Source organism: Macaca thibetana, chromosome 3 (assembly GCF_024542745.1).
Source record: "Macaca thibetana thibetana isolate TM-01 chromosome 3, ASM2454274v1, whole genome shotgun sequence".
NCBI lineage: Eukaryota > Metazoa > Chordata > Mammalia > Primates > Cercopithecidae > Macaca > Macaca thibetana.
This window is the reverse complement of record NC_065580.1, coordinates 160,171,695-160,195,840: the sequence shown is the minus strand read 5'-3', so window position 1 is coordinate 160,195,840 and position 24,146 is coordinate 160,171,695. Positions and strand designations below refer to the sequence as shown.

Below are 24,146 nucleotides of genomic sequence, written 5' to 3'. Positions count from 1 at the left end.
CACCAGCGATTATCCTAAAACTGACAAGTTTGAAGATGCAAAGTCTAGACTATAAGAGGAATTTTAAATATATACCTTTAAAATGAGAATTGTGACTAAAATGAAGAAAGGGAAGGGACAGAAGGAAAGAGAAGGAGCCAGGAGGGGAGAGGAAAGAGGGAAGAAGAGGAGAAACTGACATCACAGGTACAGGAGCCATCAGGTGGCCTCTGATGGGAATAGGAGAGCTGCAGCCAGTCATCCTCACCCTCCCACAGCTGCTAATGAGCCATTGTCAGGCCTTGGAAAAGTAAGTTAAATTATTGCTGATATATCTTCCTTGTAAGTAAGATAATGGTGACAAAAGGTCACTCCTTGGCCGGGCGCAGTGGTCCACACCTGAAATCCCAGTACTTTGGGAGGCTGAGGCAGGTGAATCACGAGGTCAGGAGTCCAAAAACAGCCTGGCCAACATGGCAAAACCCCCGTCTCTACTAAAAATACAAAAATTAGCCAGGCGTGGTGGCGTATGCCTGTAATCCCAGCTGCTTGGGAGGCTGAGGCAGGAGAATTACTTGAACCCAGGAGGCAGAGGTTGCAGTGAGCCAAGTTCGCACCACTGTACTCCAGCCTGGGTGATGGAGCAAGACTCTGTCTTGGGGGGGAAAAAAAAAAGCATCAATCCTCTCATCTAATGGATGACGCACAGACTTCATAAAGCATATTTATCTGACCTGATGGATTTTTTAAAATAAATTTTTATTTTGGAATAATTTTTCATTTACTTTACTTTTAATTATAGTAATCGCAGCTCTTTCGTGATGGGCTGAGCACATGTGATGGGCACCAGCACACATACATACGCCCTTTCAAATCAATCAACAGCTTGTTCAGGGATGTATGGAGACAGACATACATGTAGTATCTGGATAATTACTATTAATGCTAACTATTAATTTTACCTCTCCTAATATTTCAAAATATGGTTATGTAAGCCAGTTATCCATGCATGGAAAAATTCCCAGAACAGGGAAGAACAAGAACAGAACAAGATCTAGCTAGAGCAGGACAGTGATTTTTAAAGCAAGATAACTAATTTTAAAAACCTACCAATAAATACAGCATTTAATTCAGAGTAGGGTTAAAAGAAATAAAAACAATAAAGTAAAACTTAAATGTATCACTCACTAAAATTACCTGTCATACTGATTAGGGCATAACCACTCTGGTTTTCTTGACGTGAGCCTGGACTTTTCGTGTGTGTTAAAGCACCGCCAAATACAACAATGACAGCCTTTTTAAATGAATCTAAGACCCTGCTGATGGTAGTATACATCCCAATTTCAGAAGTGTTAAAATGTGTATTTTAGAACTGATGAAACAGTAATACATTAAGCTGAACCAAATCAAAACTACATTTCCTACTTATTTGGATAATGATGCACAATGCCTGGAACAGAATGAGAACCAGGCAAATATTTACTGAATCAATGGATAGTCTACGAGGTGACAGTCATCTGTTAAATATGGAATTACTCGCAGTTTGCCGACACACCATCTTCTTTCCTCTCTATACTTGCCTGGGACAGCCCTCTCTTAGCCTTACATTATCAGGAACAATCAGTTCAATAATATGAATCTCTCTGCACTATGCATGAAGTGATCATTCCTTGCAAACTAGAAACACGAACTTGTTAACCTCCTTCAAGGATGCAAGACGACTCAGGAATCCTTCCATGTACTCTGCATTCACAAATATGTGTATGTGTGAACTTAGTCTACAAGGAGACTAACAATAGCCCGTTTACCAGCTTCATACGTGCAGGGTGTGTGTGTGTGTGTGTGTGTGTGTGTGTGTGTGTGTACATATGTGTTTCAGGGCAAGGCATGTGCTACATAATTTATTTTATAAGTTTACTACCACCAGATGTGCAGTGTCAGTATCACCTGTGTAGATTAGACACACCTGGGTTTTGTATTTTGCATTACCTAGATAAGTATTTCTCTATATTAGAGCTACATAGACCAGGCCTATTTAGCTACTTCCCCCCTCCCATTCTTGGAGGATAAAACCAATTTGTTGTCCTCATAGATTCTCTGAGCATCTAACCCTATAGCACCGAGAGAAACCAAACAGAGCACTGACGCCATGTTTGCTGGAATACCAACAAGGAGAGTGGAGGACAATGAGTAGAATTAATACAAAAATAGGCCAGGCATGGTGGCTCACGCACTTTGGGAGGTCAAGGCAGGTGGGTCACTTGAGGTCAGGAGTTTGAGACTAGCCTGGCCAACATGGTGAAACCCTGTCTCTACTAAAAATACAACAAAAATGGGCCGGGTATGGTGGCACATTCCTGTAATCCCAGCTACTTGAGAGGCTGACGCAGGAGAATTGTTTGAACCCAGGAGGCAGAGGCTGCAGTGAGCCGACATCGCACCACTGCACTCCAGCCTGGGCAACAAGAGCGAAACTCCGTCTCAAAACAAAACAAACAAACAAAAAAAGAATTAGTACCAAAATATCAACTGTCAACAAAAACAACAGCAAAAATTTCAGGGTATCAGAAACTCATTCACAATCCACTAAACCTGTAAGCTTCCTGGGTAGCACAGGTAGAGAGAAACATTCTTTTGATATAACCATGAGAACCATAAATTACTAATGAAAATCCACTAACAAACCATCAAGATGCATCTCAGCGAGCGACTGTGGACTGCTTTACCTCTGCTGTTCCTCACAGGGCTACTCTTTAGGATACCTTCTGATGTCATCACCATCAACTCTGACACCATGAGATGGTATCTCACTGTGGTTTTGATTTGCATTTCTCTAATGATCAGTGATGTTGAGCTTTTTTTCATATGTTTGTTGGCTGCATAAATGTCTTCTTTTGAGAATCGTCTTCATGTCCTTTGCCCACTTTTTGATGGGGTTGTTTTTTTCTTGTAAATTTGTTTAAGTTCTTTGTAAATTCTGGATATTAGACCTTTGTCAGATGGGTAGATTGCAAAAATGTTCTGCTATTCTGTAGGTTGCCTGTTCACTCCAATGATAGTTTTTTTTGCTGTGCAGAAGCTCTTTAGTTTAATTAGATCCCAGTTGTCAATTTTAGCTTTTGTTGCAATTGCTTTTGGCAATTTCATCATAAAATCTTTCCCTTTGTCTATGTCCTGAATGATATTGCCTAGATTTTCTTCTAGGGTTTTTATGGTTTTGGGTTTTACATTTAAGTCTTTAATCTAGCTTGAGCTAATTTTTGTATAATGTGTAAGGAAGGGGGTCCAGTTTCAGTATTCTGCATGTGGTTAGCCAGTTTTCCCAGCACCATTTATTAAATGGGGAATCCTTTCCCCATTGCTTTTTTTTTTTTTTTTTGTCAGGTTTGTCAAAGATCAGATGTTTGTAGATGTGTGGTCCTATTTCTGAGGTCACTATCCTGTTCCATTGATCTATTTATCTGTTTTGGTACCAGTACCATGCTGTTTTGGTTAGCGTAGCCTTATAGTATAGTTTGAAGTCAGCTAGCGTGATGTCTCCAGCTTTGTTCTTTTTGCTTAGGATTGACTTGGCTATCTGAGCTCTTTTTTGGTTCCACATGAATTTTAAAGTAGTTTTTTCTAATTCTGTGAAGAATGTCAATGGTAGTTTGATAGGAGTAGCATTGAATCAGAATGGCGATTATTAAAAAGTCAAGAAACAACAGATTCTGGTGAGGCTGTGGAGAAATAGGAATGCTTTTACACTGTTGGTAGGAATGTAAATTAGTTCAACCATTGTGGAAGACAGTGTGGCAATTCCTCAAGGATCTAGAACCAGAAATACCATTTGACCAGCAATCCCATTACTGGGTATACACTCAAAGGAATATAAATCATTCTACAATAAAAACACATGCACACGTATGTTTATTGCACCACTATTCACGATCGCAAAGACATGGAGCCAATCCAAATGCCCATTAATGATGGACTGGATAAAGAAAATATGGTACATATACACCATGTAATACTATGCGGCCATAAAAAGGAATGAGTTCATGTCCTTTGCAGGGACATGGATGAAGCTGGAGGCCGTCATCCTCAGCAAACTAACACAGGAACAGAAAACCAAACACCACAAGTTCTCACTCACAAGTGGGAGCTGAACAATGAGAACACATGGACATAGGGAGGGGAACAACACACACTGGGGCCTGTCAGAGAAGGGAAAAGGGGAGGTAGAGCATCAGGACAAACAGCTAATGCATGCAAGGCTTAATACCCAAGTTAATAGGTGCAGCAAACCACCATGACACATATTTACCTAACCTGTATGTTCTGCACATGTACCCCAGAACTTAAAGCAAAAAACAAACAAACAAACAAAACTGATGCCATCTCTGGCATCTCAGGCAATCTCTGCTTTTACTAGGTTTTCTTTTGTCCATATACTGTAGAGACTTCCTCCACAGGGGGACTTCACGAGAACCAGAACCAACAGGAAAACCTGGGTGAGAGGTACTAACATAATTAACAAATTGAAGAAACACACCAACTTTCCTAACCAGGGAAGAAACACAAAACAATAAAGGAAGTCACATTTCCCTCCTTTTCCCATCCCTGAAGAGATGGCAGCCAAATGGTCATGCTCACATTTTGGTGGTGCAGGAAAGTGCTTTGGCAGTAATGATCGACAGGCAGTCACTGGCATGCTTATGGTCACTGACTTGTGACCTTGTTTCTCGAGTTTGTCCTAAAATTTCTTTTTGAAAGAAAGAAAGACTTTGACATAAAAATGTTCAATGTAGCTTCAGAATCACAAGAATTAGAAATTACCTCAATATCTAATAGCAGGGAGACCACTAAGGAAATTACAGTATGAGGCTAGGTGCAGTGAATCACGCCCTAGAACTCTTGGAAGCTGAGGCAGGAGGACTGCTTGAGGCCAGGAATTTGGAACCAGCCTGGGCAACATAGTGAGAGGTTCTGTCTCTACAAAAATAAATACGAAACTCATCCAGGTGTAGCAGGATGTGTCTCTGGTCCTGGCTACTTGGGAGGCTGAGGCAGGAGGATCACTTGAGCCTAGGAGGTCACGGCTACAGTAAGTCAAGATCATGCCACTGCACTCCAGCCTGGACAACAGAGTGAGACTCTATCTCAATTAAAATAATAATTATTATTATTATTGTCTTTGTGTTAATCAATTCTTGAGACTGGTTTGGTTCTGGCGTATGTGTATGTGTGTGTATGTGTGTGTCTATGTGTGTGTGTACATGCAAATATACATATATATTGTTCTGCGTGATTAAAAACATACACTTCATTCATCTTCCAAGTAAGTTAGCCTTCTTGTTTCCATTAAAATGCAGGAGGTGGGTCTGGTTCTACCATCCTTGCTCGAGATCTATCCCCAAGTCACTCCCCGCCCCAGCATTCTGGCAGAGCTAGCGTAAGGGAGAGCACTGGTGGCTGATCCTGATGTCACCTGCAGGCCGCATATGCATCTCCACCGTCTCCAGACGTCGGCAGCGCCGCAGCACGACTCTGGGGATGCAGCTTCTAGACAACAAGCAGCAAGTTAGAGACTAGAACAATTCCACTGATAAAAGACGCCTGCTGGAGACATATGACTTCAAACCATGCAAAGGGGACTTGAAAGCTGCCATTCTGCCAACCAATACTGTAGCGGGCAGGGGACACACAGAGTGGGGACAGTAAAGGGAGGGACACTCTCTCCCAACAACCAAGCAACAGATCCATCTGGAAGGGAGAAGGGGTTTCTTCACTGGGTACAAGGAATTAGAGTAACAGTTATTTTTTTTTTAATTAGAAACAAATGAAAGAATGCCGCCAACTTCACTCTGTGAACTATGATTTTAACGTAAGAGTAACAAAGATGGGAAATCTATCAAAATCCTCAATTTTGTATTACACTGCACACTCGTGAAACGGTTCCTGACAAGCCTAGATGAATTTCACTTCTTTTAAGCCAATATTTGAAATACATAATCACTTTTTACTACTATTGGTTTAACTGCTTTTTCCAACGAATGAACATTTTAATCTTTCTTTTCCCTCCCCTCTCTCAGCCCATTCTTTATTTGTCTCCTGTGCTTTGAGCATCAGGAGTTGAGATTCCCGGAGAGGGGCAGGACCCCGGACGGAAAGAGCTTCGCCGATGACCACATCGTGGCTTTTCTGCTTCTCGATCTTTAGGATTGGATGCCTGTTTTTGTTCCTAATTCCTCACTTTTCCATTCCACTGTGTTGCCAGTGGGTTGTTTCTCCCAAATACCCTAATGGTATGTGTCAAACACCAATGTGTTTGTCCCTTCTCAGGTGACAAGCAAATCAATTCCATCCAAGTTTGTTTCTAATTTAGCATGAAGGTATTCACTAAAATATAATTTGAAAAAACGTATATATATAAAACCATGGGAAAACACACATAACCAAGCGTATGACCCTTACTGACTAAGGCACCAAGAGAGCACCGGCAGCTGCTCTGGGCAGACCTCCCCTAGGAGAGGGGGTTCCAGGGCCACAAAGCTGTCTGGGGGGCTGGTGGGGAAAGATCATTACAGGCACACACTGACACTGCTTCAGTGAGGGGACAGGGGCAAAAGCAAGCTGGTGCGTGAAAGAGCCAGAAGGGCTGAGCCTGAGACGAAAGGGACAGCTGGGTGGAGCACACACAGCGGGCAGCACAGGAAGCCACGATCTTCCATGCCTACGGGAAAGATCTTTCAAGACCGAGGAGAGCTTGGCTTTGGGCCAGAGTTTGACGGAAGATCTCTGTGGCGCTTTATAGAGATAACACCTCAGGAAAACGGTGGAGGATGAAAGTGAGGGTTCCAAAGGTAAGAGGCAATAGGAACGGCCTTTTCTGACATGAACTTTGGGTTCAGGAGAAGCTGTAAGAGGAAGACTTGATAACTCAATGACACAGAGAGAAATGAGATAGACTGAACAGAGCCAGCCTCGAGTACATGGTATTGACCCACACCCCGTTTATCCTAAGATGAAGCCAAAGCCCTCCTCCTTTAAGAAGCCCCCGCTGGCTGGGCGCGGTGGCTCATGTCTGTAATCCCAGCACTTTGGGAGGCTGAGGGGGCGGATCATGAGTTCAGGAGATCGAGACCATCCTGGCTAACACGGTGAAACCCCATCTCTACTAAAAATATAAAAAAAAAAAAAAAAAAAAAAAGAGCCAGGCATGGTGGCAGGTACCTGTATTCCCAGCTACTTAGGAGGGTGAGGCAGGAGAATCACTCAAACCCAGGAGGCAGAGGTTGCAGTGAGCCGAGATCACGCCACTGCACTCCAGCCTGGGCAACAGAGCGAGACTCCATTTCAAAAAAAGAAAAAAGAAAAAAAAGCCCCCACTGACCGCCTCAGGTAGAGCAGAAGGAAGGGCACCACAAAGCCTTCCAACTCCTTCTAGGGTGCCAGCCTGTCTTGAAGAGGCTGGCAATGTTAATAATGGCATCTCCAGACTCCCGACAGGTAAGGCTGAGGAAGCAGCTCATGCAGGTTTGCCAATGAGACATGTTCGCATGAGATTTGGAAGGAGGAAGAGAGGCAGAGATCCTCTACTGCCACTTCTCTTCAGGCCATATCCAGTCCCCAGGGTGGTGGGCGCAGCCAGACCAAGTATCCCAGGGCCTGGCCATGAGCTGCCTGGGTGTTGTGAGCAGAGGCAGCTGCATTGGGGACCTGCTCCCAGATCTCAGCCACAGGGCATGCTCCTGAGGTCAGCAGTTCCAGCAGGGTCCCCAATCCCACCCCTTCCTTAGCAGTGGCCCACTTCAGTGGCTGTTTTCTAGGAGTTGTTCCCGGAGTTAGTCTGGAGTCAGCACCTCCAGCCCTCATACTGATCTCTCAGTGAGATACACGCATCTCCAGAGTTCAGTACTCAGTACACTGATGGCACTCAGAAGTTAGTGGAATGAATGGATGAATGAATGAATCATTATGCTTCACTGCAGCAGGCAGGATCAACCCCCTGGAAGTGTTAAAGAAGGTGCTGAACGAAACTCCGCTTTTCTTGCCTTCATTCTTCCTTTTTTTCCAAAAGGGTAAAAAGCAGCTGCATCAAATCCCTTTCTGTTCAGATGTCCTGGAACTGCTACCAGGCCCACCACATATCCCCCGTCATCTTCAACCAGCACGGGGTAAATAGTAACATTCTACTGCACCACATTTTCTAGAATGGCTGTATATATGAAGTTGCAATTCATGCTATGCACTGCTAGTGAACTTTCCACAATGCCATAAATGAAATATGTAATATCATGACTCCCATTTTACAAATGAGGAAGCTTGTCCAAGTTTACACAGTTAACAGCGGAACTGGGACTCCATTCTGCTATACTGCCTCCCAGTAAAAGTTTACATGGTGAATATAGAACTAATATTCAAAAGAGAGAAAGAGGGGAAACAGAGGTGACAGAGGATCCAGTGTTGGCTTAATAGGTATAAAGATGGTCTGAGCCTGATTATAGGCAAAAGAAATAAAGAAGAGCAGAAAAAAAGGAGTCACATGCATGGATAGCAGGGTGCTGTGAGGATGTCTAATAACGCAGACCTGTGGCGGGGAGGGTCACAGGATAATGGCATGCTTAAGTTGGCCCAATAGACATAGGAGAACACTGATGCCTCCTGGCAGGCTGGGAAGAATCCATGTGGAGCTTATACTTGAAGTCTGTTTTGGGAGTAAAAAAAGGATGAGGAGGGTAAAGTTAAAGAAAAGGACTGAAGGTCATGAGGAGTTCTTCAGTGAGCATACTCAGCTGGTAAGTCAAAAATACTGCAGAGCTGAGGCCAGGCGCGGTGGCTCACATTTGTAATCCCAGCACTTTGGGAGGCCGAGGCGAGCGGATCATCTGAGGTCAGGAGTTCAAGACCAGCCTGGCCAACATGGTGAAATCCCATCTCTACTAAAAACACACACACACACAAAATTAGCCAGGCGTGGTGGCAGACACCTGTAATCCCAGCTACTCGGGAGGCTGAGACAGGAGAACCACTTGAACCCAGGAGGCGGAGGCTGCAGTGAGCCAAGAACGTGCCACTGCACTCCAGCCTGGGCAAGAAGGTGAGACTCCATCTCAAAAACCAAAAAACAAAAAAAAATCACTGCTGAGCTGAAAGAGATGGGCATACAATTCCTACAGCAGAAAGAAACTCAGTTCTCTGGGGACAATATTTTTCACTTACAAGTTGAGTGTGCTCATTGAAGAAACCTTGGTGACCTTCAGGGATTTTCTTTAAATTACACCCCCGATCCTTTCTGTACTCCCAAATTCAGTGGTGAGTATTTTTCTACAGTTGCTTCATGTTCTGAGAACCAGAAGAAGGATATGTAAGGCTGTTGGGTGTGCAGGTTCAGGTCTGATTCAGCGGGTTCAGAAGGAAATGAATAACAGCAGGGAACCAGTATAGGGAATATCACAAGGGAGCTGAGATTTGCTAATAGGCCATAATTTATTTAAAAAATAATTAGTCTCATAACTCTAGAGTTCAGTACTTGGTTCACTGATGGCATTCAGAAGTATGTGGAATGAATGAATGAATGAATGAATGAATGAATGAATGAATGAATGAATGAATGAGTAAATGGTTACACTTCACTGGAGTTGGCAGGATCAACACCCTGGAAACAATAATAAGATGTTGAACAAAACTCTTTTTTTCCTTCATTCTTCCTTTTTCTCCAAAAGACGAACAGCCTATTCAGTAATTCTTCTTTTCCCTCTAACTGCAATAGATACATAATACCATATTTTCACTAACAGCAAAAACAATTCACATTAGAAGGAGTTCTTCCATTCACCAGAGTTAATTTTTTAAGTGGATAAGCAATTAAAGATGTCAAGTAGATTAAAATTGATCCCTAGCATAAAAGTTGTGATCAATAAAAAAACAATCTGTAAATTTGATTGCATAAATCCTTTTTACTTAAGTCTACCATAAGCATAATTTTCAGGATCACTACTTTGATCTCACTTACTGGAAAATAAAATGCAATAAAAATATTGCTGCAAAACCTAGTTTTCAGAAATTAATAAATAAAATCCATTTGAAAATTTTTGAACCACTCATGGGAGACAAATGCACAATGATTAGACTATGCCACTAATCAAGGGAAATGCAGGATTAAAAAGTCCCTTGGGATCTAGCCAAGTTCCTAAACTAGTGGGAAAAATGCTCTCTGAAATGCAGCTTGTTTTATTTAACTGGTTCCAACACCCCTTACTGGTTTTCATGGTTTGGCAACTTCATACATTGTCTTTGGATTCTTGCTGTTAGGATCTAGCTCACACATCATCCATCTCTCCTCCCGCTCAGTTATGCATCTGTTGCCAGTTCTACTGGATTCCTGTGAAACTCCAAATAGCGTACTCAAAGCCTCCTCCCTGTTTTACCTAGGAGATGTATGTCTCGCTGCTCAATTTGTATGAGAAGCACAACCACGCTCGGCTTTTCAGTCCCTTTCTCCTCATCTGCTTCCCCGCCCACCTCTGTCACCCTTTACCTTGTCAAATGTAGTAACATTCACACAGTTCAGTAGCAACTGTTGTCTTTCATGATTTGTCTCTGGATTCATTCTGAAAGTTGACACATTCCAATTTTGTGTGTCATGATACATAAACATAATTTACAGTATTAACTATACAGATAATACTTATTACGAAAGAATGCACACCATACAGGTATTACGATAAATATGAAGTCATATTACATATTACTAAATATGAATATACTATACAGATATTTGTAACTATGCAGATATTTATAATAATCCTAGTTTGTTACGATTACATTTCCTTCTCAATGGGTTCACGGTGCCATCCAACGGACGATGTTTTTAGTATCAAAATTAAAAAGACCCTGTCTCCTCCCTCATGTAATTTGCTTTTATTTCAAGACACTAAAAAACCTGAGAGATCTCCCCACTCTATTCCCTTCCCAGAGAAGACTTACTTAAGTTCCAGAGTGAAGTCAGCCCCTCTCCCCGGCCCTCTCCCCCAGAGGGAAGGAGGGGCAGGCACACAGCTACACTGTATGAGCTCACGTCTGATCGTTCAGGGACCCCTCTTCTGTAGTACAACCCGGCTGCACATGCATGGGGTTAGAGGCTGAACTGTGTCCCCCCAAAAATTCAGATGTTGAAGTCCTCACCCTCAGCACCTCAAAAGGGAAATGTATTTAGAGACAGGGTCTTTCCAGAGGCGATTAAGTCAAATCGAGGTCATTCGGGTGGGTCCTAATCCAGTATGACTTGTGTCCTTGTAAGAAGAGGACATTTGAACACAGACACACAGAGAGGGGAGGTGACGTGAACACACAGGAAGACGACAGCCTCTACAAGCCAGAGAGAGGGGTCCGGAACAGAGCCTCCCTCAAGGCCTCAGAAGGAGCCAGCCCTGCTGACACCTTATCCTGGACTTCTGGCCTTCAGAACTGGGAGAAATGAATGTCTGCTGTTGAAGCCACCCCAGGCTGTGGTACTTTGTCCCAGCAGCCCTAGCAAGACAATACACAGAGTAACATCAGCCTCTTCCCATCCAGTCCTGTGGTAACAGGAGCACTAAAAAGCTCTGCGAGGAATGCGTGGTTTGTTCTTAGATTCAGAGATCTCGTGTTTCTTGTCAGAATATATCTTTCTCTGTAGCTGTAGCTACAGATTTAGCAGCCGGCAGCTCTGTGTAACACACAGGGCTTGTCAATAGACAGGTTTCACTTTAGTAAAAGTGGACACAGGGGCCGTGTATGGTGGCTCATGCCTGTAATCCCAGCATTTTGGGAGACTAAGGTGGGTGGATCGCTTGAGCCCAGGAGTTCGAGACCAGCCTGGGCAACATAATGAAATCCGAAACCCTGTCTCTAAAAAAAATTTTAAAAATCAGCAGGGCATGCTGGCACACATCTGTAGTCTCAACAACTCTGGAGGCTGAAGTAGAAGGATGACCTGAGCCCATGGAAGTTGAGGCTGCAGTGAGCCATGATGATGCCACTGTACTCCAGCCTGCGCAACACAGTGAGACCTTTTCTCAAAAAAAAAAAAAAAGAAGGTAGACACAGGGGATCTCTACATCCAGGATGAGGAGGCTTTTACTCTGAGGTATCCGCCCTCGTTATCGCCAGAAAGCCATTCCATTTCTTTAAAGGTAGGAATCACCCTAAGGCGGCTTCATCGTTGTCATCCTCCCATCTGCTTTTCATCTCCCCAAATTCGTTTAAATCTTATCTGCTAATAACTGCCTTTACTTCCTTTAATGTTGTAGATGTTTAACTATTAGTTTTGTATAATCTTTCTGGAGGGTTTCAAGAAGGGGAGAAGATAATCTCAACATGTGATCCCATGACCTTATTCAAGTAGAAGCTCCGATCTATTTTTTTAACGTTGTTTCCTGATATTAAATCAATTAAGAGATGTAGGGTTCTCCTAACTACAATTAACTCTCTCATATGGCTAAACAAAGACAAGTTATACGAAACACTTGTTAAAGCTCTCTTGAAAATGTTTAAGGAAGTGGGAAGAAATGGAAATCTTTGAGGGTAGCCAAAGGGAAGGAAATAAGTTACAAGTCTCAGAATATAGAAGTAAAGTTACTGCGCCAGCACCATGGCTCACATCTGTAATCTCAGCACTTTGGGAGGCCGAGGTGGCCGGATCACTAGAGGTCAGGAGTTCGAGACCAGCCTGGCCAACATGGTGAAACCCCGTCTCTACTAAAAATACAAAAAACATTAGCCATGAGCCGGGTGTGGTGGCATGCACCTGGAGTCCCAGCTACTCGGGAGGCTGAAGTAGGAGAATCACTTGAACCTGGGAGGTGGAGGTTGCGATGAGCCAAGATCATGTCACTGCACTTCAGCCTGGGCAACAGAGCAAGACTCCAACTCTAAAAAAATAAATCGATCAAAATAAAGTTATTGTATCACAGCAGCTATGTCATCTGGAAACATAAAAATATTCTATTTAGGTATGGAGTGGTTTAGGGGTAGGTCTCCTTTACGAGTAGAAGGGAATATATTTAAAACATTTTTTAAAATACAGTTTCTTACATCTTCAGTTCCAGAACTGGTTCTAAATCACTGACTCTCAGCAATTTCACTAGAAATGCTCCCTAATGACCTGCCCCGAGCTAATAGCATCGAGATCATTGATTAGACACAAGACAAGCAGCCCAGGACACAGGGCACAGCTAAGCTTTTACAGCTCAGATTTTCAGCCTTTCCATCACCACGGTGGAAGGGGAAAAAAACTCCTTTCAGTTCCCTGAAGGATGTGTTCTTGCACATAAATTGGCATTTAGGTTCAATTAGATACTGAAGGCCTGGTCCTTTCAGGCCAGCCGGGTGGGTTGCGGCTAGATATGCCTCGGCGCCTCTCCTCTGTCCTATTACTAGGCGAGTGTCCTCTGGCTGTATGTGCTCCAAGTTAAAACCTAACGAAAGGGCAAAAAGGTGGAAGAGATGGCTGATGAGGAGGAAGAGGATAGAAAGGAAAGGAAGACAAAAAGATTCCCCTGACTATGCACATGGCCAGAATCTCACCAGGCAAAATTATACAGCACAGAGAATCTCAATGAAGATTCTAAGATAGATCACACAACTCTGAAGCTTTTCTCTTTAACATGAGACTCAGTTAAGGGTTGGAAGGGGGCTGGTGAGAAATGAAACAGTAAAGTACAAGAGGGTTCCAGCTTCCCGACCTCACTCACACTCTAGGCTAGATTAGCACACGCCAGACACAGTTCTGTTCACTTTACAGCCATTGCTCATTTAATACTCACAACAATGACACTCACAGTATCTTCGCTTTACAGATAGGGAAAATAAGGCACAGAGAGGTTGTGACTTGCCCAAAGTCACGCAGCTAGTCCGAGGCAAAGCCTCAGCTCTAACATGGGAGGCCGTTCCCTAACTCTTTGTTCACTGTTTTCTTTAAAACATGATCTTGGAATTACTTTCTCTCATTCAGCAATATTATGCTAATTCAAGAGTTGGTCAAATGTGTCCTTGAACGTAGGTACAAAAAAGGATGTTCCCTCCAAAGGCAGCCCTCGTCGCAGCCTGAACCTTCAAGGGGTTGTAAGGCGCCTCAGATGCACAGCTGCCTTCTCTAGCACCACACTTTTGGTTCCACTGCTTAGATGACTAAGGAGAGTGAAGAGCTTGTTCCTTATTTTCCAGCTTCTAGAAGGGCAAAGGAAGGGAATACCATGAGACAGAGGCCACAGAGCAACCAAAAATAGAAGACCTTTTTTTTAAAAGGCAAGGTCTCACTCTGTCACCCAGGTTGGGGTACAATGGCACAATCATAGTCCACGGCAGCCTTGACTTCCCAGGCTCAAGTGATCCTCCCAGCTCAGCTTCCCAAAGTGCTGGGACTACAGGCACATGCCACCATGCCTGGCTAAATTATTATTATTATTTTTAATTTTAGTGGAGATGAGGTCTCACTTTGTTGCCCAGGTTGGTTCTTGAACTCCTGAGCTCAGGCGATCCTCCTACCTAGGCTTCCCAAAGTGCTAGGATTGGCCAGGCACAATGGCTCACACCTGTAATCCCAGCACTTTGGGAGGCCAAGGTGGGTGGATCACTTGAGGTCAGGAGTTCAAGACCAGCCTGGCCAACATGGTGAAGCCCTGCCTCTAATAAAAATACAAAAATTAGCCGGATGTAGTGGCATGCACCTGTAATCCCAGCTACTTAGGAGGCTGAAGCAGGAGAACTGCTTGAACCTGGGAGGTGGAGGTTGTAGTGAGCTGAGATCGTGACACTGCACTCCAGCCTGAGAGAGTTGGAGACTGTCTCAAAAATAAATTTTCATATATATATATATATATTTGATTTAGACACTGATTCTATATGGAGATTTTAATATTCAGTGAAGGCAGAATAAGATGTGGAAATACCTCAAATAAACAGAAGAGGATGAGGCATCAGTCAAACCAGGGAGGGATAAATCAGATAAAGTAAAGGAACAAGTTCAAACATAAGCAAGTGGTATAGGAGCCAAAGATTCCCAACCAAAATGACCACTGGAACAACTCCAGTTTGAAAATATTTCCTGCGATCAAAATTAGCTCACGAGCTACGGACGTGAGTTTTGGGAAGGGATGACTCTCTTTTACCTAACTGCCCAGATTGAAGAGGATTTGCTAGAATTTAGTACAGTGGACCCGTGAATGACACAGGGTAGAACTGCATGGGTCCACTTATACGTGGGTTCTTTTTCAACCAAACGCAGACTGAATATATAGTACTGGCAGGACGCGAAACCTGCAAGGTACAGAGGGCTCCTAGGCGAGGGTTCCACAGGGCTCACTGCCATACTTGAGTATACACGGACTTTGGTGTATGTGAGGGTCCTGGAACCAATCCCCCACAGAGGCTGAAGGACAGCTGTATTCATCCCCTGACACACTGCAGCTCTTCATGCATACCGGGAGTCACTACACTCACCTAAGTTCTATACACTGAGGTTATGAGGTTCCAGATTCCAAATGTGGAAGTGAACTTCCTTCTTTTCTCCTTGTGAGTGTGTGGGAGTCTGTAGGAGTATGCATGAGGGGAGAAAAGGGAATGTCACTGAGCACCAGCACGAGCATGTCCAAATGTAACCAAGATGGACCAAGCACAAAAGTAGCCAGGTGGGTGAGTGACCAATGTCCAGGGAGGCCAAGAGTGACTGAGCCCAGGGGTGGCCAAGCCTGACAGCATCTGGCTGCTTTCAGTGGTCGCAGATTGAGGCTATGTATGAAGAGACTCTTCCAGCAGACACTTTGTTTGTTTGTTTGTTTGTTTGTTTGTTTGAGACGGAGTCTCGCTCTGTCACCAGGCTGGAGTGCAGTGGCGCGATCTTGGCTCACTGCAACCTCTGCCTCCCAGGTTCCAGCGATTCTCCTGCCTCAGCCTCCTGTGTAGCTAGAACTACAGGCGTGTGCCAGCACGCCCAGCTCATTTTTGTATTTTTAGTAGAGATGAGGTTTCACCATGTTGGCCAGGATGGTCTCGATCTCTTGGACCTTGTTATCTGCCCGCCTTGGCCTCCCAAAGCGCTGGGATTTCAGGCGTAAGCCACCACGCCTGGCCCCAAGCAGACACATCTAAGACATCTTATTCCGAGTTCAAAAATACATTTTTAGGCTGAAAGACAAGAACAACTTCTTTGGAGAAGCAATGACCAGCAGTGTGTGGTGTCAGGAGTCAGGCTAAGCACTCTGACACCTCTTAGAAGCCTTCTCGAGAACACTCCTGTCCTCCTAGATTCCCAGGTGAGGGTCTTCAGCCTGATCTCACCCACTCCCCAATGTCCTGGCCGGACAAAAGCCACAGGCTGTGGGAAGAGCCATTTCCAGCAGAGCAGGCAACTGCTTCCAAGATTTAAAGTAAATGGGGGATTCCAAGACGTCTGATTCAGAGGATCAGTAAAGTCACTGATGGTTTTGTCTTTCCTAAATACAGTCACAAAGATTTTAATTTCACATTATGTCAAGAGTTTTACGGAGCCAAGGATCTTTCCAGTACTGAAAATGTCTATACAAACCCCACAGAAATCAGGCGGCAAAAGCAATAATCATAACTATCACCTGTTGGGTCAAAAACTTGATTAAAGCCAAATGACAACTAAAATGTATTTTATTAGCAGTAAGATTAAATCCAGAGCATATGTCAAAGCTGGAATATGAAGTCATAATTTCTCTAGATCACAGTTGGAAGCAATAATTTTATCACTCTGTCCCTCCCTAGCCCGTAAATCCAAATATAGTTCAGACAGCAGCTCTGGACCGCAGGGTAGTATCCTACTCACTGCGAGACCCTGCAGAGGAGCTCCGCTCTCACCGGCCCAGGCAGGCCACACCCAGGCTCCCTGCTCTCCCGACTTTATGGCCCTGGGCACCTCTCCCAATCCAGGGCAGAATCAGCTGTCACAGGAGTAAGATGTTGCCACACACCCTGGATCAGCTGTCCCCAGCAGGCATGCCATGGAGTGGTCTAATTAGCTGCTGTGAAGATGTCATGTTTCATGAGCAATGAGGAGGACCTAGACAATTTTAGACATGAGAACATTCCTTCGGGCATGTCAGAGGTGGTGCTCTCTTTCCGTGGGCCCTTGTGTGTGTTCTTAATACAAAGACCTGATTCCCATTTTTCAAATCAAACCAGGAGTGCCCTGGTTTAGAGTGGCCCTCTACACCCCACCACCACCCTGCCCACAACTAACACATCACCTTACCCAAGAATGTCATGCAAATCTGCTCATGGTCTCTCCCCACTCCTATCCCCAGTGCCACGTCTGAACCTTCATTCTTATTACGGTTTGCTTATATTAGTGGCAGAGTCTCCACAAAAGTCCCCCGAAGGAATCTCCTAGTCACTGTGGCAAAACTATTCTGGAACATGGCCCCACTTACACAGCTCCATACTGGGAAGGGTCGATGTCCCTCCACAGTCACCTCTCCCATTGCAAGACAAGAGCAAGAGCTACACTTACCCTGGGGCTGCAATAGGATGATTATTTGCTTACCAGGACAGTGAAAATCCTGATGTAATTTTTTTTAAGGTGGTAAGTGTTAAGGCATGATCTGAGCTTCTTTCTCATGTAATCAGAACTGAACCACAATTGCCTGTTGAATAATGATAAACATAAAAACTGCATGGTGGCCAGGCACGGTGGCTCACGCCTGTAATCCAGCACTTTAGGAGGCTGAGGCAGGTGGATCACCTGAGGTCAGGAGTTCAAGACCAGCCTGGCCAACATGGTGAAACCCCATGTCTACGAAAATACAAAAATTAGCCAGATGTGGTGGCATGTGCCTGTAATCCCAGCTACTCTGGAGGCTGAGGCAGAAGAATCGCATGAACCTGGGAGGCGGAGGTTGCAGTGAGCCGAGATTGTGCCACTGCACTCCAGCTTAGTGACAGAGTGAGACTCTGTCTCAAAAAACAAAACAAACAAACAAAAAACTGCATGGCATTTGACGTTCTTGGCATTGGGACCTGACCTGCTTATTGTTCAGAAAGCTATTTATAAAAGTTTTGTGAAAACCTGAAGCATTATACAAACTATATGCTATACTGTAAAGCTTTTATAATATGGGGATCCTTTTAAATAGAAACTTCTACTAATAGGCAACTTGAAATCCCCAATTACATATCATCTTTCAACTTTAGACATTTGAAAATACAGCACACAAAAAACTTCATTTTGGCTATGTCCAAGGCAAGTAGGAAAAAGTCCAAACAGAATAAAAGGGTCTGAATTATAAATCCTTGTGAAAATACTATTAATCAAGAGGGAATTGATGTTAACTTATCTAGTGGGTGCTATTATCATAACTCTTTAATATCAAACTCACAAAATTAGCAGCAGAAATAAAATGATACTTAAAAAAAAAGATTATTTTCTCAGTAAGGTTGGCCCAAAGAAGAACATGCATTAATAAGATGCACAGCAGTCAAACGTGAAGAAATGAGTGACAATTTTTAGGGAAATTTGCAAGTTGGCTGCAATCATGAACACTGTATCAAGCCAAGTAATGAAAGCCACTTTTGCCTGGGTGGGCTCGGTCCAGCCTGGCCCCTGTTGATACCCTGATGCATTCTGCAGCTAACCAAGTTCTTATGGGGGTGAGGGGAAGACGTGGCAACAAAAAACACATTGAAAACAAAATAAACATGTTTCCTGTAGCCAATATCTGAATAATCCTTAGGTAATGACCATTTACACACTTGATAGTTTCCCAAGTTTTTCTTTCCTCTTTCTTAAGTAAAATGGAAACCTAGGACAATTTTAAAGCCAGAGAATATTTAGAAACTATTTTTTAGGTCATTTCATCCCATTTTTGGTTGACTAGTGTAACCTAGGCAGCAACTGGATTTCGAAGCAGCAGAGGAAGACATTCCGAGCTGACTCCAAGCCCAGCACTGGGATGCAGCCTCCACCCTCCCAGGAAACCAGTTACTTACATTCCCTTGCCCTCTTGCCCTTCTGCCGTTCCTGCCACCAGGTAGCTGGTCGGAATGGGAGTTTTCTTTCTTTCTGCAGTGGGTTGAATGATCACACACACACACACACATACACACACACACCCACAGCCAAGTCCTAGTACCCACACTCTGTAAATGTTTACTTACTTGGAAAAAGGGTCTTTGCAGATAGAATAGAACTAAGTTACAATCTTAGCCACGTGTGGTGGTTCATGCCTGCAATCCCAGCACTTTGGGAGGCTGAGGCAGGCAGATCATGAGGTCAGGAGATAGAGACCATCCTGGAAACCCTGTCTCTACTAAAAATACAAAAATTAGCCAGGAGTGGTGGAAGGCGCCTGTAGTCCCAGCTACTCGGGAGGCTGAGGCAGGTGAATGGCATGAACCCGGGAGGCTAAGCTTGCAGTGAGGCAAGATCACACCACTGCACTCCAGCGTGTGTGACAGAGCGAGACTCTGTCTCAAAAAAAAAAAAAAAAAAAAAGAGAGAGACGGAAAAGGAGAAGAGACACACATAGAGGGGGTCACATGAAGATGGAGGCAGAGACTGCAGTGACGCAGCCACAAGCCAAGGAACGCCTGAAGCCACAAGAAGCTGGATGGGGCAAGGAACAGGGCCTCCCGTGGAGCTTCCAGAGGAAGTGTGGCCCTGCCGACACCTTGATTTCAGACTTGTGGCCTCCAGAACTGAGAGAGAATTATTTTCAGCTGTTTTAAGCTGCCGGTTTGCAGGAATTTGTTACAGCAGCACCAAGAAATGTACATTCCAGATACACAGATATATTATTCTCATTTTTGGAGCAGCAAAGGACCATCACTTAAACAGTTAACAGGGACCAACCTCCCATCTTTAGAGCAATCTAAGCATTTGTTCTCTACAATCAGATTAAATGAGATTAAACACAGGCACTGCTTCACATATGAAATTGCTGTGCAAATACACACAGCTGAAAGATACGAGAGGTCAATGGACAGCATTAGTATGTCCACTTCATGAAAAAATGAGACACTTCTCCGCGTTGCTTTAGTGGATACTGGATCCAGTCCAACGTGAATGGCTCGCTTTCAGAAATGAATCTGAAGCTGCTGACCATCTTCTTTGGAGTCACACGCTAGGAGGTAGCCTGGGAAGACGCCTGATTCTGAAATCTCTCACACACATTGTAACCACTCGCTATTTTTGCAAGAACTTGCTTTTCTTTCTAGATATAAATGTAAGTACGCTTTGCTCACTGATGGAGTGTAATTCTTGAAAGGAGGGAGAGGGGAGAGGTGGCAGCCCAGGGAAGAAAGGACTGAGGGAGAGCAGATAGCAGCAGATGACATGAGCGGGGACCAGATGTACGCCAGGAGACAAAAGAACTTCAAAGCCAACACACAAAATATGGGCAAAGGAAATTAACGGGCACATCACAGAAGACATCTAAACAGTCAAAAAATTCTTAAGAAGATGGTCCAGCTCACTGGCAATATCCTACACACATGTTTCTGAAAATTCCAAAATGTCTTAAGACAGAAGAAGAACCTTCAAACCCAAATATGGATCCCTAAGGTCATTTTCCAACCCAACTACATTAACACAAGCAAAATTCCAGAGAGCCACACAATGCTCCAGAGAACCACACGATGCTGTCACTTAAATGACAAATTCTAACGTTAACATTTATTTCGCTGGATGCCAAGATGACGTAATAACAAAAGTGTTATGTAGCTTATAAATGGCCTACTTGAAACTTGTTAGCACAATTTTGGAAGTGCTTTCCAAGGAGCAAGAAAAACTTCAAAACATAAACAAACTAATCTTCACTAAGGCTCCATTACTCACAATAAAGGTTAAGGATGTACCTTACTTAAATAGCTCATAAACAGAAAAAGCATGTGTGGATTTCTTTGAGAAGCTTGTAACATCTTGGGAGTTTACTTATCCTAGTAGAAGCTTTATTGCTAATTTTTACACAATCATAGAACTACATGAAATAGGCATATTGCCTAACATTTATACTTGGTTTTAAAAAAAATACTATTCCCAAATATAAAAACAACCTATCATTAGAAAAGGTAGGTGAATATTTTTTTTTAAAGTTTTTTTTTTAATAATAATTCAGTCTACCTTTAGTGTTGAAGTACTGCCTTCATAACTATTGATGGGGACTCCAAAAATACCCTCTATGGAAAAATATTCAGGTATCTAAAAAAGGATTCGTCTGAAGAAATTTTATATTAATGGTTTCCTTTCAAATATTTTTGGACTTCTTACAGTGAAATCATGAGCCACAAAAATAATAAATGTCTCCCATATTTTAAAACTAAGTAGTGATATCTCATCATTATAAAGATTATAAAGTAATATTCCTACATGATGAGACTAAATTACAATGTTGCTTTTATTTTATTTTAATTAATTTTTTTTTTTTGAGATAAGAGTTTTTTACTCTTGTCATCCAGGTTGGAGTGCAATGGCGTGATCTCGGCTCACTTCAACCTGTGCCTCCTGGGTTCAAGAGATTCTGCGGCCTCAGCCTCCCTAATAGCTGGGATTATAGGCGCCCACCACCATGCCTGGCTAATCTCTATATTTTTAGTAGAGACGGGGTTTCACCATGGTGGCCAGGCTGACCTCGAACTCCTGACCTCAGGTGATCCACCTGCCTTGGCCTCCCAAAGTGCTGGGATTACAGGCATGAGCCACCACACCAGGCCACAATATTTTAGATTAAATTTGTAATCTTCAGTGGAAGAAAACTCCATGAGGATTTTTGTTTTTTCACAGAGGGGTGGGACAACAATATAAAAATGAAACTGTTTGGGGTGGATATTTTACAATATATAAATTATACCTCAATTAAAAAATTAAAATGACCTGCCCAGGCACAGTGGCTCATGCCTGTAATCCCAGCACTTCGGGAGGCCAAGGCAGGTGGATCATGAGGTCAGGAGATCGAGACCATCCTGGCTAACACAGTGAAACCCCATCTCTACTAAAAATACAAAAAATTAACCGGGCGTGGTGGCGGGCGCCTGTAGTCCCAGCTGCTCAGGAGGCTGAGGCAGGAGATTGGCGTGAACCCGGGAGGTGGAGCTTGCAGTGAGCCGAGATCGCGCCACTGCACTCCAGCCTGGGCAACAGAGTGAGACTGTCTCAAAAAAAAAAAAAAAATTAAAATGACCTTAAATTTTAAAATGACAGGGACTTAGGCACCAAAAAACCTTTTGGAAGCATTTAGTTCTTTTCCATCTTACAGCCATAAATTAAAGGTATTTCTTAATTTGCTAAATAATATTTCAACTGAATTGGCTTATATTTAAGTGTTAATGGGTCAAATATGTTAACCAAGGATATTCTTCTGGCTTTTCGGGGAATTTGTCTGTCTTCAAACAAAACAAAACTAAACCACTGTCCAAAGAGTAGGAACAATTTACAATGTGTGTGAAGATCTAGAGTTCATGAATGTGATAATAAATAGCCCAAACCACGAGCACATTATTTATTGTTACTGCTGTAAGAGTAAAATGCTATGGTCACGTGAGGGCTGTGTAAAGGATAGGACGATGGCCTCCGCCATGTGATCTAGAAGCCACATAATGCAACTTCTGTGGAAGGTAAGAGGATTCGATCTATGCGTGAAGATGGCAAGGGCTAGGGTTGCACAACGTGGTGGCTAATAGCACAGGAGTCAAAGTCCTAGGCTGGGAAACAGCTTCTGTCCTTAGTAGCATCAGACCTTGGACAAAACTATCATCTTCAGTCGCAGGCTTCTCATCTGTAAAATGGGGATAATGCAACTTACGATTCTTGTGAACTAATCTGTGTGAAAGCAGTAGGCAAATGCGCCTGGCTTCACAGGCAACTAAGACGTGAGCTATGTTCCTCAACTGGCTTGGCTCTGTTCTGCAGCCACAGGGTAGGCCTGGCATCCCAGAAATGCTTGTCATTGATAACAAGGGGACATCAAGTTGGAGGATTCGAATGTCACGCCTGAAAGTCTAATGACCCTCAGCTGTCATCCACAGCTCATTGGAAAACTGTTTGGTAGGACCCACTAAGGCTCACAACCCAGCAATTCTACTCCTGGGTATACACTCAACAAAAATGCTTACATATGTTCACCAAAAGAATCAGATGGTTCATAACAGCGTAATTCATAGTAGCCCCAAACCAGAAACAACCCAAATGCCCATTAATAGTAGAAGATAAACAAACTGTGGGATACTCACCCAAAGAAGTATTTTATGGCAATGAGAATGAAAAAACTATAGCAACAACACAGATGACAAGACAGAACGGAAGAGGCCATGGTGTATGTTTCCATCTGTATGAAATATAAAACCAGGCAAAACTAAGATAGTGTCAGAAATCAGGACAGTGTCCCTCAAAGGGGGGATGCAGATGGGAAGGGACCTGAAGGTGCCTCTGACCTCTGGAACCCCGTTTGTTGATCTGGCTACATGTGAGAGAGTTTACACTGTAAAAATTCAAATGCTGCACCCTCAGGATGTGTACACTCTTCTGGATGTGTATTATACTTCACTAAAACTTCTAAGAAACTCTCTGGTCAAGCACGGTGGCTCATCCCTGTAATCCCAGCACTTCGGGAGGCCAAGGGAGATCACATGAGGCCAGGAGTTCAAGACCAGCCTGGCCAACAATGTGAAACCTCATTTCTACTAAAAATACAAAAGAAATTAGCCGGGTGTGGTGACACACACCTGTAATGCCAGCTACTTGGGAGGCTGAGGCACAAGAATTGCTTGAACCCGGGAGGTGGAGGTTACAGTAAGCCAAGATGGTGCCACTACACTCTACCCTGGGCAACAGAGCAAGACTCAGTCTCAAAAACAACAACAACAACAACAACAACAACAACAAACCTATCTTTATTATTGATAAAACCATTCAAGGCCACGAACCCAGAGCAGCCCATACCACCCTACTCTGAGGCCCTGAATTCTGCAGACCTACGCCAGCCTAACCAGCAGGGTGGGGGGCCCCAGGCCAGGGAGCAACATCCTCTCTCACCAATGATCTCCTTCCATTTCTAAGCCCGGCATCTCTCTGTTGCCTAGAACATGTCTGAAACTGAGCAGTTCTTCCTACCGTGTCTTATCTTCTAGACTTTGGTGGCCATCTGTATGGAAGGAATCTTCAGGTAAAAGACACACCTCAGGATACTGAG

General features: G+C 43.6%; 1 protein-coding gene and 1 long non-coding RNA gene across 5 annotated transcripts in view; both read right to left on the bottom strand.

Annotated features, from left to right (window-relative positions):
- HLCS (holocarboxylase synthetase) overlaps positions 1 to 24,146 on the bottom strand; it is a 247,697-nt gene that overhangs the window by 74,266 nt on the left and 149,285 nt on the right. The gene's annotated exons all lie outside the window — the stretch shown is intronic.
- Positions 1 to 24,146, bottom strand: part of LOC126951555 (uncharacterized) — a 51,775-nt gene that overhangs the window by 5,368 nt on the left and 22,261 nt on the right. Inside the window, exon 2 of the long non-coding RNA XR_007724526.1 lies at positions 1 to 24,146. This exon is cut by the window's left edge and continues 5,368 nt beyond it. This is a non-coding gene — a long non-coding RNA (uncharacterized LOC126951555).